Source organism: Ambystoma mexicanum, chromosome 10, assembly GCF_040938575.1.
Source record: "Ambystoma mexicanum isolate Mex_15411 chromosome 10, UKY_AmexF1_1, whole genome shotgun sequence".
NCBI lineage: Eukaryota > Metazoa > Chordata > Amphibia > Caudata > Ambystomatidae > Ambystoma > Ambystoma mexicanum.
This window is the reverse complement of record NC_090932.1, coordinates 690,473,917-690,494,536: the sequence shown is the minus strand read 5'-3', so window position 1 is coordinate 690,494,536 and position 20,620 is coordinate 690,473,917. Positions and strand designations below refer to the sequence as shown.

General features: G+C 44.1%; 1 protein-coding gene across 1 annotated transcript in view; it reads left to right on the top strand.

Annotated features, from left to right (window-relative positions):
- Window positions 1–20,620, top strand: part of LOC138491654 (odorant receptor 131-2-like) — a 243,878-nt gene that overhangs the window by 9,117 nt on the left and 214,141 nt on the right. The gene's annotated exons all lie outside the window — the stretch shown is intronic.

The following is a 20,620-nucleotide window of genomic DNA, read 5'->3' as shown; positions in this document are numbered from 1 at the left end:
AGCGGGGGTGTCCCACCGGATGTGACATCATGGGGGCTATCGGGAAGGTCCCCCCAAGGGTTGGGGCCCCAAGGGGACTTCCTCCGGATGCCCCCCAAAGAACCGGAAGTGTGGAGCGGGGTTTTGAAGGGTGGGGCGTGGCGTGCAGGGTGTATATATACAGATACGTATTGGGGGATGTACAAGCCGTTCCTGAAGCCTTGGAAAAAAAACGAAAACTCAAAAGACCTCAATACCAGGAATTATGAAGCGCTACAGCTACTACTCTAAGGACAATACAGCTGCTGAGGATTTGAAAACCCTTCAAAAATATTACAGCCCTGAAAGTCCGCCGGCACCGGCGCTATCCATCGATGGGGGTCCTGATGACGCAGCGGCTATGGATACATTATGTGAGCATTTTGATATGTTGAATCTTGGGAGTGGGAAACAGCCGGGTGTCATCGACTCCGGTGTGGATGACGCCTACACCGATGCAGACTATGTGGATATGGATGAGGCTGTTAAGGCTCTGGAGGAGACCCCGTATGAAGATCTGAATGTTTTAGAGCAACTGTTTCCAGAGGCCGCAATAACCTCGACGGTAGACACAGCATCCGATGAAGGCAAGCTGTTTATGGACGTTACTAGCTCCTCTATGCTGTAAGATGTTGGTTCTGAAACATTGGCTATGGTAAGTAATGAAGTATGACGATGTGGGTGTTTGTGTGTGTGAACAAAAAAAAAAAAAACCTGTGAAAACACATGCTCAAGAGCTAAACTTCTTTCTTTTTTGAATTGCAGAAAACGCCAGATAACCATAACGGAGCTGTGGGCCTGAACAACTCATTTAACGCCGTCAATTATTATTGCGTGTGCTGTTCAAAAAGGATCGAAAGTTCAGCATTCCCAGTCGGTGGTAAGTGTAAGAAATGCGATACTTTGAAACGTTTTGAAAGTTCTGATGAGGAAGAAGATGATAATATAACCCTTTTGGAGACTGTAACGGCTCAAGCGTTTGCGGCGGCTGTTGTGAAAACGTGTTTGAAGCGGGACTATTACCCATGGTGTGAAGGGCATAAATACGGATACCCGCAACAGGATGCTCATGATTGTTTACTCCCGAATTATCAATCTGTAGCAATACGGGCGATATGTCAGATGTTGAAGTCATATAACGTTTATCAGATGCTTAAAAGGGTTTATAAAACCATGGGTATGCGTGTACATGCGAGTGTGGGGGGCCTGCTAACAAAAACAATCTTGGAAATTCAAACGTGTCGCAAGCCTGAGAAAAAAATGAAATCTTTATGCCTGGCAGGACCTGTGATTTTTAGAAACCATATAACCCGTTTAATACAGAGAGACTTTTCTAACCTGTACAGGTTGAGGAGTAACCCGCAGAGGTGTCCGGTTCCGCAAAAGCTTGTTTTTTAAAAAGATGAAAACACAATAATACTGCTCCTTATATGTGTACCGTTGTTTCTAGGGTAACGTTTCTGGAGGAAAAACCGGATGTGTGGAGAGCTATCTGATGCCTGTACGGCTGTGTGGGGAAAAACTTTTATACGCTATGCGGAAGGCGAGAATAGCGGTAAACACCCCACCCCGGCTGTGGCGTTTTGATGTACCGAGATTTCAAGATGCACGGTTGTGTCAAAGTGTAATTTGTAGCACCATCAAGATGTCTGCGTGTGATGAATACGGTTCTGTATTCCGATACAACTGGGGTTCTTTATACATGGGCCCTAGAACCGTTTTGAGGCACCACGTGGCTGAAATGTATGCAAGATTCCTACGCCTTAAAGGTCTTGTTTTACAGGCCTCTGAACTATCTGAACTATTAAATGCTACAAGTGTCTGGTGTCTACAGAGTTACAGGCGGGGTAACCACGTTGATGTGTATAGCCTGTTATATGATGCGACCAATAAAATATCAGGGGTGGTAACTGTTCGACACCCCATACATGTATACCAAACAGTATAAAGAAAAATTAAATAAAACGCCATACGCCAACCCTGCGTCTGCTTATTTTTTTGTAGTGCATCAATGGCTAACAACACACGTTCAAGATTGCATGAATGCTATTATGATAAATCTGGTGTTGGGAGTTATGGGGGTGTTGATGTGCTTTATCGAAAATTACAGCGTGATAAACACCCCATCACGCGTGGAGCTATTAAGACATGGCTATCCGGCCAGGAGACGTATACCCTTCATAAAAATGCTAGAAAACGTTTTAAAAGAAGAATGACCATGGTCGCGTCGGTAGGTATGCAGTGGCAGGCAGACCTGGCGGATCTTTCTAACCTTGAAAAGCAGAACGATGGTGCGCAGTACATTCTGACGGTGATAGATGTTTTATCAAAATATGCATTTGCAGAGGCCTTGCGGGATAAGAGTGGTTCAAGAGTGGCGGCGGCCTTCAAACATATCTTCAGCAAGGGTCGCGTACCTGTAAAATTACAAACTGATGCCGGTAAGGAATTTCTGAATAGGCCCCTGCAAAACCTTCTAAAGCACCACAGCGTGCATCATTTTATAACCCACACGGAAGTTAAAGCGGCGGTTGTTGAACGTTTTAATAGAACCCTAAAATCTAAACTATGGAGATATTTCACAGCCTATAATACACAACGCTATGTGGATATATTACAGACTTTTATTGATGTGTATAATGACAGCTACCACCGGTCTATTAAAATGCCTCCCCGGGCTGTAACCTCTGAAAACTCATTATCAGCGTGGCGAAACCTGTATGCTGGACGGCTATCGGAGAAGATCAAGAAAGCATCCTTTCGCGTAGGGGACCACGTCCGAGTATCCAAGTTAAAAGGTGTCTTTACAAAAGGCTACCAACAGTCCTTTACTGACGAAATTTTCATAGTGACAAAAGCATCTGTGAAAGAGGGGGTATACATATATCAGCTGAATGATTATGCTGGTGAAGTTGTAAGCGGTAATTTCTACACAGAGGAGTTACAAAAGGTGATCGACGATCTCCAGCGTCTTCATAGGGTTGAGAAAATTATTCAGAGTAAAGGTAAGGGGTCTAAGAAACAGCACCTGGTAAAATGGCACGGATGGCCTGAGAAATTCAACAGTTGGGCCAACGCGGCCTCTCTAGAGGTTCTAAAAAGCAGAGACGATCCCTGAGAAGAAGAAGAAGATGGAAAACACCGGCTTTTATATGACCTTGCCCAGTAACGCCTCTTTAGATATATTCCCCAAAAACGAAATATCGGATTATTCTGTTAAACTGGCTAAACCCGTTAATTTACAAGGTCCGTGGGAAGCGGGGTTGATGGAGATTCAGTACCCCCATACCTGGGACACCCTGGACAAAAGAGATTCCTGGTATACCATCAGACGTGGAGAACCTGCTGAATTGATAAATGTGGGTTTTCCTCACGGCTTCTACCCCACAATACAGGCGCTGCTAGATACTATCAACAAATCAATCGCGAGTCTCAAGCGCTATGCAGATATACTGCTGTTTCTAAATAACTCACGCCGTAAAGTATTTGTAAGATCACCCGATCTTACCGTGGAGTTTATATGTAGCGGGAAACTCTCGATGGTGTTGGGGAACGTTCAGCATATAAAAAATAATACTAAAAATACGGACAAAACACGTGCAGATATTGATGGTGGATTTTACAGCCTCATGATCTACAGCGATATAGTAGAATACCAAAGGGTTGGTGACTCATACGCCCCCCTGATGCGGACCGCACAAGTCAAGGGCGAAAATAACGGCATTGTTAATATACAATACATGAAGCCTGATTATATTCCTGTTTCTAAGTGTCATTTTGATACCATCAACATCCAGATAAGGGACGATCAGGGAGATTTGGTCTCATTTAAATACGGGAAGGTCCTGGTGAAACTACACCTGCGCCCTAGACGCGAGAGAGACAATTAGAACATGGTAATCATGAAGAATTACGGGGAGCCGCACGCTTATAGGGATTATTAGCGCAGACAGGCCGGTTATGGAAATCAGCCCTACTCCCAAGGTGCGCCTTTGATGTATGGTGAGGGGCTAGGAAGTATTTTTAGAAGTCTTTTTCGGAGAGCCATGCCCTTCCTGCGCAAAGGGTTTGAATTAGCCAAGCCGCATATGAAAACAGCTGCTACAAACATTGCTAAGGATGTGGTGTCTACTGCAACAACCTCCATCGCAAATCGTTTCAACCAACCAGCACAAGAGGGCTCTGGTCTGGTTTACGTGGGTAAAAGCCCTGCAAAAAGAAAAAGGCGAGCTTCGCGCCGGCGGGCGCCTCCGAAGCCGCATAAAAAACGAAGAACAACCACCAAAGCCGCTCAGAAGAGAAAGCGCACATCAAAGAACAGACGGGTCAAGCGAAATAAAAACAGACCCGGCATCAATATTTTCTAAAAGATGGCCTTTATCCACTGTGCCTCGGGGGAATGTGTGAAATCGGAACTAGATCTGTTTGTCGTGCCCCCGACACAGACAAGCATCGAAAACAGTTTTTTCATGGAAGTTGCGCCCCTAGCGGCACTATCACCATTAGCCCCCATCGAGTTTTACATATCGGGCTCAACAGAGACGTACCTGGATTTGAATGACACCTTGCTCTACCTAACTTGCAGAATAACAAAAGAGGATGGGACGGCTATCGGTGCAGCGGCGAAGGTGGCCACGATTGCCTATCCGGTGGCCACCCTTTTCAACCAGGTGGACATCACTCTAGGTGATGGCATGATTACACAGAGCGACAATATGTATGCCTATAGAGCGTATATTGAAAGCATTCTGAACTACAGCAATGGCACTTTGGACACCCAGCTTACTGCAGGGCTTTTTTATAAGGACACGGCGGGGCATATGGAGGATTATGCTCTAAATGGAAACAACAAGGGCTTTATAAAGAGATCAGCGTATGCGACAGGTAGCAGAAACTTTGATTTACTAGGGCGTCTACACTCGGATCTGTTTTTCCAGGAGAAGCTGATGGTGAATGGTGTTGATCTGAAAATTAAACTCTCGCGAAATAAAGATGCTTTCTGTTTGAACAGTGATGATGCCGAAGCCTACAAACTGGTAATAGTATCAGCGAGTTTATTCATTAAAAGGGTCAACGTGTCACTGACGGTCAGACTCGCGCATGCTGATGCTCTACAAGTATCTAACTTGAAATACCCTGTGGAGAGGACCTCCTTGAAAATCTTCAGTGTACCAGCGGGCAACCGTGTCGCCAGTCAAGATAACTTATTCTTGGGACAGCTACCTAAAATTTGTGGATAACACCGCTTTTTCAGGGGATTACGCAAGCAATCCTTTTAATTTTAAACATTACAACATTAACTACGCCACCCTTTTTAAGGATGGGGTCGTCATCCCCGCCAAAGCCTACAGCCCTAGTTTTCAACAGAAAAATACAATTAGGGAGTATCTGGGACTAGTCTCCATCAGCGGCAAGCACATGCGCGATAAAGGATTTGTGATACCACGTGACGACTTTGATGGTGGCTACACGTTGCTGGCTTTTGATTTGAGACCCGATAATGCATCATCAGGACATTATAATCTGATTAGGAATGGTAATTTACGACTTGAGGTCCGGTTTGCTGCAAATTTACCAAGTACTGTGAATCTCATTATTATGGCCCTATTTGACTCTGTCATAGAACTCAACAACCAGCGACAGGTGCTGTACGATATGTAATGGATACCTACCAGATCATGCGTTTCCTGCGAAAAGACAAACATGCTGTGAAAACATTTCGAGGTGTGTATCCGTGTGATAACATTCCACGGGGTATACCGGGGAAGCTGCCCATCAGCTTTGTTGTGAACACCGACCCCCAGCATCAGGAAGGAACACATTGGATAGCTATGTTTATAGACGCTGTTGCAATAACTGTTTTTGATAGTCTGGGGTGTTTCCCAAGCCACCCTATATATGACGGCGATCTACTGGACTATGTTAAACATATAGCACCCATAGTACATTATAATAGAGCACAGGTGCAGCATTCTGAAGCCGTGACATGTGGGCAGCATGCTTGCTACTTTGTATCTAAAATGTCTGAGAAACAGGCACTGCGGGCTGTTATGCAAACTTACTCTCTTGATCTCAGGCAGAATGATCGGATGGTGACGGCTTTTGTGAACAAACGTAAATATCGCCGGCCACCTGTAAATGTATATAGTTTTTGCCAGAAATGTAAGTGCGTTAATAATCAGTAGATATGTGTACAGGGCTAAATAAAAACATCTTGTACTTTTAAACAACCGTCTCCTTCTGTCCTTCTTACTTGTGTCATGTTTAATATTTTTTTTTTTTTTTTAAACAAACAAAATGTTGTACTAGCCATGCTTGAAATAATTAGACGCAAAACGTATGGTTGGTATAAATAATAATGTTCTTTTATTACAAACAGAACCTTTGTTTATACAGGCTATAGTGGGTATAGATATAAAGACATTTACATAAACACGTATTTTATTACAAGCAGCGCATTTGTTTAATCAACAGGTGTGCGTATACTTATAAAAAAAAGATACATAAACCATATACATATACATATGACAAAGGTTAAAAACTGTTCTTAAAATTAAGAGAAAACATAGTTACACACTAAACCAGGCCTCGCGTTTGGGTTTATTTTTCTTTCTTCTTCTCTTTACGGAAATATCTAGGGACTCAACATCCTCGGACGTGGTTTTAACACCAGTGTCTTTCAATGTCTCAAGCAGCTCGCGATGCCCCATGTTTCCCACTAAAGTGGCAGGAATGTTTAAGTCCGCAGCAGATTGCATGAACAGATCCCATCCTCTAGGCTTTTTGTGTCTTCCAAAGGCCTGTGGGTTGGTAATGCTGCGAACTAAATCATGGACATTTGAACCTTTGACAGGCGTACCTTTATATACAAACTCCCCCTTTGCGTTCCAGGGTACCAGCCCCTGCTCACCGGTCATCTTGTTCAACAATAATTCCGCATTCTTACGATAACGGGGGTTAATGGTATTCAGGATTTCAGAGACCAGGGGATCAGAAACGGGGTGTCCGGGATTTGTGTTGCCGAGACTCGTAGGCTCTTCAGGGGGCATGTACAATGTTAGTTTGTTCTTCTCATTGGTGGCTTGTCTAAAATGTGTTAAGTATTTCTGGAGAATCGCGGAATAGAGGATAACCTTGTCGTAGTCTGATAAATCATGCCGGCGTAGGACATCTTGCATTTCAGAATCGATTCGGAGGGTTGCTGATTTTCGAATATCAGGTTCTTCCCTGTTATGGGTGCTCAGCCCATCCAGCTGACGCTTGTCAACCAGATACATCTTCTGACTGTGCTCCATTAACCGCCCCCTAGAAGTCTGGTGATCAGAGGCAATGCAAGTCCTAGGAGCGCTCCTATGAAACCTCCGGATTGTTTTAAAAGCTTTCTTTTAACTTTTATGGAGGCACGCTTGTTACCCAGCTTCTTGAGGATTAGCTTCTTCTTTTTTAAGACACCTAGTTAACGGCCGGATAGCGGTACGTTCCCCCTGACGGTATTGAAGGCAATCTCGGCTATAGCCGATACTAGATCATCAGAAGCCGAGCACAGAATGGCCCTGCGTTGCTGGGGCGGTGCCGTTACTAGCATTTTAAGGAGAGCGTAGTTCTCTGGTAGTTCATGATGGTCGGTCGCTGGTACTAATGAGGTCTGCTTTGCACCTCACCGGGTTTTTCTAGAGGGCTTCTGTATGTAGACGACCGGTAAATCGGGATGGAAAATACCCGTGCGCAATCGGTAGTCCTCTAAGGTGTTTGTCTTTAAATCCACCAATAAGTAGCCATAAGGTTTACGGGTAGCGTCTTCAAAGGCCTCCATGAAAAAACGGCTGTTACCCGGATACATCTGGCGTGCTAGCACCGAGAGTTGTTGTTTATCTCTGGGGTTCTTAAACAAAATGATATAACTGGCGTTTAGAGTTATCGAGCGGTTGCCCTTGCCCTTGTAGAATACATTTTGTACAATGTAGCAGATACTAAGGCTCCTGTGATGTGAGTATTGAGTAAAAGCCTTTTCCAACTAGGCGCTCTGACCGCCCTCCATCATGAGATCGTCTACGATAATCATGTTAATAAGGTTTGGGGGTAGCAAACGATCATCATTCAGAGTCTCTGGTAACCCCTCCACAAACTTCAGATGTGGTATTTTAGAGGCCAGTTATAATAAAACCAGATGACATTATCAGGGGGGGCCGACATGGTGGTGCGGGCATTTTCTAGGAGCTGTTTAATAAAATAACTTTTACCGCAGCTATAAGGACCCGCTAGCACGCATGAAAAAGGGTGTTGAAGGCGCGTGTCCATCATACGCGATGCTTCCTTTTCAGTAACCGTAGGGTAATGTTTTGTAGTCGTTTGTGAGCACCCTTTTATCAAACACCACCCTCAGAGTTTTCTGCAATGTCTGGGTGCTGATCTCCCAGCGTTTTTTCTCCCGCACTATGGCTGGCTGCTGCACCACAATAGATTTGATGGTGTTTTCTAAAGTGTACTCTCGCACCAGTTCTTTCAAACTGTCAAAATTGATCTTCAAGCTGTTGCTGACGTTCAAAGTGATACCTTTTACTTTCATACAGACCGCCCCTGAGGATGTACGATAAGAATATGTTTTGGGCCCTGTAGAAACAAACTCTATAATGTGCTCACCAGGAACTAATTCACTTGTTAGATTACCCAGGTTATCACCCAGTGGGGGATTCTCCTGGCCGGGGGCGCTAACAAAAATGACTGAATCAGTGTCGTGGTACAGACACCTCTCCTGGAGAGCATCCATGACTGTATAAAGTTCCAGACGGGCATGAGCGGTTGTGAAACAGGTGATGAATATGTTTATATTGTTGGAACACGTAGGGTACTCCTCAGCGTATTTCCAACAGAGGCATGCCGTTTCCTCATCTATAAACTGAGGGCTTGAAATGTCATAACCTGCGTCAAAAAGATAGGCTGTCAACTTGTCCGGGTCAGTTATAATAGATGTTTTTGGTAAATTTGTTCTCTGAGCAAATTTACCCCATAAGGAATTCAAGCACAGCTTGGCTAGCTGCCGTCTGGAAGGGTTATTCTCGATGAATTCTGGTCTTAAACGGATACCCTGATGTGTGTAATAGTCATCTATGTACTTCTGGCGGGCTGCGGGGTCATCGCAACCCTCAGGGTATCCTGAAGATTCTTGTTTGCTCCGCAGGAACATACGAATGTATTCGCAAAAGAGTTCGACCGTAATGTTCTCAAAGTGCCATATTTCATGAATCTTCCCCAGACGGTACCCTTTCTGCAAGGCCACTTCTAACTCGACGGTACACCAGGTACCCATGATCGAGCGTTCCTCATCGCTATGTGTGCATTTTTCAGTCTGTTTTGACTCTGCACAAGCCATACACAGTGGGAACATGAGCTTACCAGAAATCCTCTGAGGGAGGACCGGAAAATAAAGCTTCTTAGGGGGGTACACTTGGCATTTGATCAGCCCAAAATATTGCCTAATATCCCCAAAATTTTCATAGATGATACGAGGGTGTCCCAAAGGATAGGGTTTTGAATGGTTGACAAAGGGGTAGAGGCTGGTGAAGTCTAAGTAGTGTATCTTCTCACCCGGGGCTGTTTCGTGATAGAGCTTGATGGCATTAGTCCTGCCTCCAAAAAGAGCGTCACGCGGTTCTAGGGGTTCTGGTAAGTTCTTATGCTTGAGAAAAACCTTTAAATCTGAATCTTTTTTCAACATTTCAGTCCACTCATGCTCCCAAAGTGTAATAACGCGCAGACCCCTGGTCTCAAGAAAATTCTTTTTTAAAAGAGTTCTCCTGTAAAGATGATCATACGTACACGCCGTCAGGGTGTTATAGTCATCTTTCTTATAACAGTTTGGACACCCGTGATAAAAACACCCGTTAAACTCATAGGCCAGTTGCACCCCGTTTAAAGACGCATAGCCGTCTAGAAAATAGGGTCCGATCTTTTTCTCTCCTCCCCGCAGGGCATGCTGTATAGGTGTCTTGATGTGTTCAGACATATACATTAGCCACTGGATGGAGGGTGTGGAAAATCATTTCTGAGGGCCATGATACATGTCTGGGGGTATGAGGGCTATTGTTTCAGACTTTAGAAACAGTTGCTTGTATATATGCATACACATGCTAGCCAGGGTGATGAATGTGAAGGGATCTACATATGTAACAAAATGTATCTTTATCTCAGGGTTTTCAGGATCATCCATAGTGTGGACCTGTCGGGTCATGTCTATGATGCCGTCTCGAAAACTGTTGCATGCTGTTCTCAAAATATTGACGTCTTCACGACAGTAGGTTTTTAGTTCTCTCTTAAAATCAAAAACCTGTGTTCGGGCCTCCGTATACCATTTAATAAACGCCTACTTGTCATCAGGCATCATGTATTCCGACCCATAACACTCCATAGGGGGGATGGCTCCCACATAATTCTGATTCTGTACCGTATTAAAGTAATGGGGGAAATACCCTTTGGACCCAGGGAAACCAAAAGCCTTAGGCAGTTTGCTTAATTTCATGGGTAGAAAATTCAAGCTGTCGATAAAGCGGATTTTAAGGGCTGGCACAGCCAAGAGTTTCAACTTTGCACCCTGAGTTATCAGCTTGACATCGACTCTCTCTTTAATCAGTTGTTGTATTATGAAGAAGCCATCGTAGCCCTGACTGTTGTGAGCCAAAAAGCTATACCCCTGGAATTTATTTGTCAGAAATGTGGTTATGAAGCGGCTGACACAGTCAATTCCCGCGAATGACCAGCTGTCGTCATGAGTCAGATGCCTGGCATAGATGTAGTTGGGTATGTGTATGCCGGTCTCTTGCATGCACTCCATATCGAAGATTATGTAATTCTCGGTTTTGGCTATTTCTTTTGGGTGTGTCATATAACACTGGTGTTCGTCCAAGGAGACCACTTCTACATCACAGCGGGGGCATATCCGACCCTTACAATCATGATTGGCCTTTATAAAACGGCCGCAGGAACTGCAGTCTGTTTTAAGATGACATACGACCTTACCTTGAGACGCCTTTTCAACGTGTTGTTGAAGACAGTCTTTGGACCGGGCAAATGTTTTACACCGGGGACATTTAAAACCTGATTCACTGGTCACCACGCAACTGTCTCTCTCACACATGTTGCAGTGTAAGTGGCATCTGTGAGCGGTCTTATTGCTATATATGTGACAACAATGCGGGCATAAATTGCGAGCCCCTAGGAAACTCTGAAGGTTTAAGATTCCATAATAGTGCTGCTCGTGGTGTAAAATATATATAGTGTTCTTATTCACATTGTCACCTGCTGGGAAGTATTTCCAAACCCTGTCCTCATTATACAGGATTTTGATAGGCACGCCAAAGTGATCCTCAAATAAAGGCAGATCATTAAAGCCAACCATAACATCAGGCGGTATACCCAATACGCTGTGAACCTCCATAGCTCTTGCCTGAATGTATCCATCCGTAACGGTTCTAGGCTCTAGCAGGCCTATAATGCTTGCAGCCATACATATGTTCAGGTCCCCGTAATTAAAATCCAAGAGCCAGCGTTTCTTCTTGGAAACCACCATACTGTAAAGGGTTTTCTTCAGGGGTCTGTACACACCGCCCTCTCTAGCCCTGACAACCACCGACACGAGTCTCAAGGGCTCGGTTACGACCAGTTCCGCCTTACTTTGTAGCAGTTTTCCAATGTTTTCTAGAAACTGCAAAACATCAAAGGTCTGCCGAAACGATCGCCTGGTGAAAAGAGGCCTGTTTAAAACAGTACTGTCTAGGCGTATCTGGACAAAATCGTTAGGCCCAACCGTTTCAAGAATCTGAGAGATGAGCCTTTCAGTAGTTTCTGTGATCATTAAGAGAGCTTGACTGGTTGATCTTAACCTATCCAGATTTATAAAGCGGAACACCTCATAGTGTTCAATGCTTTGAAACTTTGGTAGATCTCGCTGGTATGTACCCATACTCTGCGAGAAAACCGTGTCAGTTTCATCCTGAGGGGGTGTGTTTTGGGGTTGCGCCTCTAAATCTTTAAGGGCGCGCTGCATGATTATCATTTTAGCTTTTCTCAGGCGTTTGAGAAACATTTTCCTCTGCCTGAGGGTTTGAAGCCATTTTAAGCGACGTGCCGGTAAATCTTTTAAAGCGGGATCTCGTTTTTTATCAGGGTTTGAGGGGGTGTTTGTGTTTTCCAACACTGGCCGCGGTGTCTCGGGCGCAGCATTTAAGCAGGACTCGGATGTACCCACCCCGGGGTCCACCCCTATGCTTAAAAGCTCTGGGGGTTCTGCAAAACCAGGCCGGGGCTGTATATGCTTTTGTAGCGCCCATTTCTTTTTAAGTTTGTTTTTAAGAGTTGGTGGTGTGTTCTTTTTCATCCTTTTTTTAGCTATGGTGTTCACCCTGTTTTTAGAATCCCTAGCGAAAAGGGCGTGTTTGGCCTTAGACACGCGCTTACGCATGTCTACTAGATGTTTTTTACCAAACAGATGTCTCAAGCGCCAGGCCTGGAGTCATAATCTAGAGCTGTTATGCGGGCCTGATAAGTGTTTTTCCTTTCGCAGTTTTTTTAAACCGGGGGCCCGAAATAACTCTTTTACAACGTGTCCCTTTTTAGAAGCACGGATATTTACAAAACCGTTGGTTATATTGAGATTCACCGGATCGGTGGTATTTAAGGGGTGTATATTAGAATCTGTACAAGGAATGACCGGTGTATGACGTTGTTGGTTTATACCGTTGGGCCCCTGTAGGACAGATCAAGGGGTTTGAGGGAATATCCTGTTTCATGGATGACAGATGCATATCCGCAGTTTTGAGACCCTATTTTTATGGGGGAATCTGAAATTATTATAATAGGCGTCGCCTTTAGGACGACCCGGGTGTTAGGTTGAACAACCACACGTTCTATAGCTTCAGAAGTCGTAATAGATCTCTCGGTGTTAGGGACCGTAGGTGTGTATGCTTGGGGTGTTGTTATATCTCTACAGCCCGGGGGCCACAGGAGCTGATGACCAGAGCCTATGCGGATGGGGATTGCTGGAGAGTACACAGGAGGCGGGGTGATCTCACCCCAAGCCGGGGACCCCTGTGGCGGACTATCTTAGACTATGCGGTTGGGGATCGTTGGGGAGTACAAATGAGGGGGTGGGATCGCACCACAGCTGGGTGTCCACGGACGCGGGTTAACCGGCCCTCTGTCTAAAAGGTTTTCGGAGCCCACTACCGGGAGCCCCGAGCCCTTTGTAATCACACCCCCGATCTGTGTCTCTTGGGGAGATCCAACATTCACAGGTGCCACAGATATGGGTGATTCAAGAGTCTGGGGTATATGATTGTTGGGCACAATAACACATTGGGGGTTAATGGATACTACAATGTTTGCACACCCTTGAGCCACCCGCCCCCGGTTAAGTGATAAACCCTGCTTTTTATTTAAAATGAACTTGTTTGCAGACCCTTGAGACACACGACCCCTTTTAATCGCTAAGTCCTGCTTTTCATTTAAAAGGAGCTTTACTGCCCCATCTAACACATCATTACAAACAGCTGCTTTATACAACAGCGGTGTAGGCGGCTGACCTGCAACTGTAGGGGTTCGAGCTGTCGGGGTCACAGTGGACGGCTGCGCTATAACTTCTTTCTCAACAGCAGCACACGCCCCTAAAATAAAAGAAAAAAAACTGTTTTAGTTTTATATTAAAGACCAAATAATACATTACTGCACATTGTTAAAAAAAACTCAAGGTATACAAGTCCCTTTAAAATATTAAAAGAAACTGGTTGATAAAAAATTAGACCTGTGCAACACTCTAGGATAACATGATCGGGCCGTTATGGGGTTTTACAAAGACACGCTAAAATATTAACAATCCCTGTTAAGGAAAACAAAAACAAACAAAAAAAGAAAGGCGGGGTTCTCCGTGATGCTTTATGCATACTTACATTCTGGACCCTTGGCAGGGTGCTTCCTTTTTAATGACGTGTTAGCCGAAGGTGCTGGGTATCTGGCGTGGGCCCTGGGGGTGGCATCAGAGGCTGATGGTCCAGCGGACGGGGGAACTGACGGGGACAGTGGAGGCGTTGGTCCTACAAGAGGTATATCTGCAATAAAAACCAAAGAAAACATTTACCACCAGGGTCTACATCAAAGAGCCACATGGCAGACATCTGCTTCAAATACATAATCATGTTTTACACTAAAGACTCAATTTGTGGAAAACATCAGGACCCCTATAAAAACAGGGTTCGACCTTTAATGAACATATCTAAAGTGGAAATAATAATTACCTACTACAAGCCCCGCTGCCTCTCGCACATCTGCAGAAGCGGCGCCCGCATGGATCACCGCTAGAAAATAAGGAAACAACATATGTTATTGTAAATACCCAATATTAAATAACTATAAACATCTTATGCTCATGCCATAAAACTACATTATGTATATTAACAACAGTTACTAGTAACATCTGTATTAAAAGTACACACCGGCGGTATCGATAGTAGGAATTCCGTATTCTGCCAAGAGGTCGATAAGTGCTTCGGAATTTAGACATGCGTCTTCCAAGGAGGCATCCCATGCAGCATAGCCATCTGCTGGAAGCAATAAATAAAATAAATAGATAAATAAATAAGCCTCGGGTCTCCCATCCTGCAAATGCCCAAACCTTGGGGGTAGCAGACACCCGCGCGCACAAGAAGCACAAGACCCCCTGCTTGGGGCCCTTATTAACTGTGGACCTTGGGGATCAACTCGATGGGGACCTGGACGGGGAGGCTAATAGTTCTGCCCAGCCTTGATGCATAACATTCTTTAAAATGTACAATATACCACACATTGTATCAAAGAAAAAACCTTATCCCTAGTGTGCGGGTCAAACCGTGTCACAAAAGAAATGAATGGCCATTTTGCAAATGTGGAATACTTTTTTTTTCGTTGGTGCCTGAGACACTCTTATGGCCCAGGCATACCCCAGCCAACCCATAGTTCTGGGTTGGGGCTAGTCGCTTTGACCGGGGTTGATGAATAAATATTATTTAAAAACCCAAAGTGTCCCATTGTGGTGTTTCCTTGTGCTAGCTTTATCAAACAATAACATCAAACATAGTGCAAATGCCTTCCAGAGTTATTTCAAAACAGCTTTCTGAAAGTTAATGGCTTAATTGGAGCAGTAAATATGCTCCTGTTGTAAAATAAAATGCCTAAACCAGGTGTGCCATCAGCCCTTTCATTTATAAAGAACAGAGGTATATACTTCAATGAATGCCTGTAACCCGCGGGTCCTTTAAAGCTTCTGTAAACCTTTATTTATTTATTTATTTATTTATTTATGTCTTAAAAGAACATGCATGTCTTTTAAAAATGAATGCGGTATTCCTCACGTGTGTTTAATAGATACTTTAAACCAGGGCTCAAGTCAGGGTAGATGAGAAACATTGACTGGCCACTTTGAATTTATGAGTTAAAGTCGACCTTGTGTATCAAACATCAGACGGCTTGCCTCCAGACACATCACCAGTGCACTATAGAGCCTGATGAAAAAGAACAAGCAACTAAAAGTTAAAATGTCCCATTTTGGTACTGCAAGATCCAGGGAAAACATTTGTATTCGGCCTTGGATTTTAAAGCATCCCCACATATTAACGTTTTCAGAAACACTATCAGAAGAAATTATCCGCGCTTGGCTGTGTGTGTGTTGATTTTATGAAAGGCAAATGCCATTTGTCCTGTGCAATTTGGCTGGTTATGCAAAGCCAGTATAATGAAATGTGCATAATTCACCCCCCCCTTTATTTATTTTTTTTTGTTGTAAAGTTGGGGCTCTGCAGCGGCTGTTTGCGGCTGCAGCGCCCTTCATTTGCAGGAATGATTTTTTTTTTTTAAATGTCTGGGGAGCTGCGAATTTCCACAGCTCCCCGGCCACTGGAACGCCTGTGGCACACAGGCCCCCAACCCCTACCCATGGATCAGGGAGGGGGCCCATTTTTAAATGAGTCCTGGAGGGGTGAACAGGGATGGCTCGGACCTGTTCACCCCTCCAGGACGAGCACAGTGAACAGCCTCAGCGCTGCATGATGCCAGAGCCCCAGGCAAGCGTGTTTCAATAGATAAGGATTATCTTATCTATTGAAATGCGCTTGCCTGCGGCTCTGGCTTCCTGCTGCGGGGTCTTTGTTCACCAGCCCCACAGCAGCACAACATCAGAGGCAAACCGGGCGCCTCATTCACGTTTTTCGTTTTAAAAAGAAATACATACTTGTATTTGCATTAAGATAACAGCGGTTTGCAGCTGTCATCTTAATGCAAATACAAGTCTGTATTTCTTTCTAAAACGAAAAAACGTGTATCAGCATTGGGATGTCTGCGGCTTGCAGTGGTCATCCGCACCATGTAGATGCTAATGCAGCTACATGGTGCGGATGACCACTGCAAACCACGCTCATCTTAATGTAAATAGCCTGCGATGGTGCGGGCTGCAACTGTGGTGCCTGGGCCACAGTGCTTTAAACGGGCTGGGACCCCAGGACCTCATAAGGATGCCTAGCTCCTGAAAGGGGGATTTCAAGGCGCTACATTTAAGGTGCATTTGGTGTAGCGCCTTGACACCCTCTTTCAAGAGCTATGCCTGCTTTTTATGAAAAGCAGGCATAGCTCTTGAAAGTGGGTGTCTAGGCGCTACACTTAAGGACCATTTGGAGGAGACTGGGGGGTTTAAGTGTTATGTCACAAATAAACCCATATTATAATTCATTCAGCACAGACTAAAATGCTCTTAAATTGTAAGAAATAAATATTTAGAATGTGCGAGATTGTGCATTCCTGCCAATGCCACCTTACTACAGCAACAAGATAAAACAGGGAACACTGCAGTTTCCAATGGGCGCATAATCATGGCAAAGGGGAACCAGAGCCCCAAATACAGACAAAGACACCCGCAAAACCGGGGCCCCCCTCCACCGGGACCCTTGACAATGCATACACAGCACAAAGGAGCCTACTACAACAACAAGATAAAACGGGGAACACTACAGTTTCCAATGGGTGCATAATCTTGACAACGGGGACCAGAGCCCCAAATACAGTCAAAGACACCCACAAAACCGGGGCACCTAATCACACCCATACATGGGGTCCATTGGCAATGCATACACAACACAAAGGGCCACATTATTATTATTTAAAAAATAAAAAAGACATGTCATGCTGTTAATTGTTTTTTAAAAGCTAATACGGTGCAACTACGCAGCTGTCTTTAAAGCACCACACGCTGACCATTGTTTTAAACATAGCGGCCCCCAGCATTTACTCCAGAGTCTAACAAACAAACATATTTTGTACCTATGCACATGTATATATTTTTAAACACAGTGGCATGTCAATAATTAAATATATAAAAATAGTACCTGGGACAGGGATAAAATCTAGCACAGCCCCTAGTGAAAGGGCTGGGAAAAGGTCCTCTAAATAAATTAATAAAAGTTAGCATTTTACATAAAACTAATGGAGGCTGCAACATGTCAGAGATTATAGACCCCTTACCTGATAGTTTGTCTGATCCTGCTCCTGTATGGTAGCTGTAACGAGCACGATGACTTCACACACTGGGTCTGCAGATGGTTAATTCTTAACAGGCGTCGAAAAAGGACTGACAACAGTTAAACCACCCCTCTTTATAATGGTATCTCAAAAGTGGCGGGCTTTGCAGTTATCTGTGAAATTAACTCCAGATGGTCACCAGCTTTTGCCGCTCAAGATAAGGTCCTAGGGCTTTGAGACGAGATCTAAGGGTCTTGGGAGAAGGGGAGGTCTGGGGGATGCATGGCCAGCCGGATACCATCCTCCCGGAAATTCCAAGGGCTCCTCCACCGCCTGGGACTGCCTGGGTGTGGCTGCATCCCCCGGAAATTCAAAGTGATCCATCAGGCCACAGCACTTCCACCCTACACATTCTGCTGAGGGCTGCAAGAACAGGCCATGCGGGCACCGAGGCCATTTCCGGCCTCCCCTGGAATTTCAGAAATGTACTTCAACAGCATGTCTGCTGGGCCTGTTCCTGTTAGATTACAGCTATAACACCACAGGGCTGGGCCCAACATCTGCTTTTAAGCTCTCTCTATATATATATATATAGAAGGCTGGCAGGGGTTTGGGATGAACATGGCTTGCGCAGACCCTTGTGCATGCCATTTTGCAGCCTGAGTGCCTTGAAAAGGACAGAGACCTCCACTGATGGCCCAGGATCCACACACGGACCCTTGCAGAACCACAGGGTCTTGCTTCACAAGATCCATCGCCCCAACATTTATTATGAATATTATAATTCATTAAAAAAAAAATTTGTTTTTTTAAAAAATGTTTCCTACCCAGCATAAGCGATTGGAAAATTATATATTAAAATTAATATTTCATAAAAATATGAAAAAAAAGTTTTCTCCCCAGCATAACCGGCCGAAAAATTATGAAATATTAATTTTTCATAATCATAAAACAATTATTAATTTTAATGATCATAAACATGTATATTTTTTATGCTTATGAAAAATTAATATTTCCTAATTACCCATTTTTTTATATAATTACAAATATATTTTCGATTTTTTTTTTTGGTTGTTGATTTTTTTTCTTTTTCTTTTTCTAATTCTTACCTGTCTTATTATAAGTGTAGACACCCTGCCACACTATACTCAAGACCCGCTTTAACACCGCCACCCCTAGTCAACGCCCTCCTAGCTTCAATCTTGTGTATACCTTACCGCACCTGCTGGTTGCGTTGATGCTGTTTAATCAAAGTTTCAACCCGGTCCTCAAGATGGGCTTAGACCTACAGCCAAAACACTGCTGTATATATATATACACCCTGCACGCCACGCCCCACCCTTCAAAACCCCGCTCCACACTTCCGGTTCTTTGGGGGGCATCCGGAGGAAGTCCCCTTGGGGCCCCAACCCTTGGGGGGACCTTCCCGATAGCCCCCATGATGTCACATCCGGTGGGACACCCCCGCTAAGGACCCAGGGCCTGTTAAACACACCTACATCACTTCCGGGACAGGATTTTGCCCAGACAGAACTTCCGGGGGAAGCCTCAGGGGGCCACGCCCAGGATATGACATCATAGGGACCAGATATCCCGCCCTAAAGGGGCGTGGAAAGCTGTCAAGGCTTGTTTGATGAGGAAAGGTATCATTGTACACTACTGACCTGTATGTTAAGTTGTATCTAATGAAAATGATAGCACTACCATCCAAGATGCCATGACTTGTTATTATTTTCCCCAGTTCAAGGGCTATAGCACACCAATATACAGTTAAAGGTTGACAAATGGATAACACAGGGTCTATACCAGCACCCTCATAATAACATGGTGGGCAAGAAGCATATCCACCTGAGTACTGACCAACTCTTATATTTCTATGGATCATAATACATTTGAAAGACAACTTTATACTGACGTAATTTATAATTAGCAGCAAGGTGATCTGATTAGACATTTTAAGATCAATCATTGCCAAATTCTATTTGGATTGTGTTGGAAAGGTCTCTTGCCATTGGCCGAGAGCCATTTCTTTGGACTGAGCCTTGTATTCATTTAACTATTTTATAGGATTGGGCACAACTGACAGCAATATGTTTGTAGACACAATTTTTCTATGATCAAACGGATATTGCAGAAAAGGGCAATAGAATATTGTGTATCTGTCCATGTTAAATTGGAAATTAACAGGAAGTGACTACTGTTTCTGAAAGTAAATGTCATCAGGGTTTTTGGTCCAACATTATCTGGCCAACTAAACGAATACAGCAAGCTTCCCTTTGTGGGTATCACTATTTGGACACAGTATGGGGAATGATATATTCCCTTAAGGAAACGTGCTCATATGTAGGGGAGTGACATTTAAATTGTGCGCATTTTCAATCCATGTTTTAAAATATGTCATTTAAAAAAAGGGTACAGTTACCCTGAACATTTCGATTGTCAAAAGCAGTGTCATGTGGGTATTTAAAAAGTGCATCACAATCTGTGTATGAAATGAGGTTTTGTAGCCATGAAAGAAGTGTCATCCAATTAAAGAGTGCTGCCCATTTGTGCAGTGGGAGGTCTGACGTTGATACCCTGCCAATTGCAAGGCTCTCTCCTATCCTACACAAGCTTTTCCTCATCAAGCAATTGCACCGTAAAAACAGAGAGAGCAAATAATTGATACTGTAGGGAAGACTCAGTAGATCTACAGTTACTTGGATAAGGATAGTAATCTAGTTATATTTATTGAACCAAATTTGGAGAGTTGAAAAGTTACCCATGATTGGGAGGTTTCTTAAGCTCACTGGTAATCCTGCAAAGATTTGAAGAGCGATTTCACGGGCCCGTGTTCAAGGAAAACTCTTAGATTTGTGGTAGAGGGAACAGTAGTTAGACAGTTTCAGGTTATTCCCTGGGTCTTTATTCCATGAATCTTGGATACAGAAACATTCCCATACCCATATCCATGTGCAAGAGTGATGACCTGAAGGAATGCCATGGCAAGGTCTGAGGTACAGTAAACAATAGCACAGTATCTGCGTAAAGGGCTAGTTTTGGTTGCATTTTGGATCAGATCCTAATTTTGTAG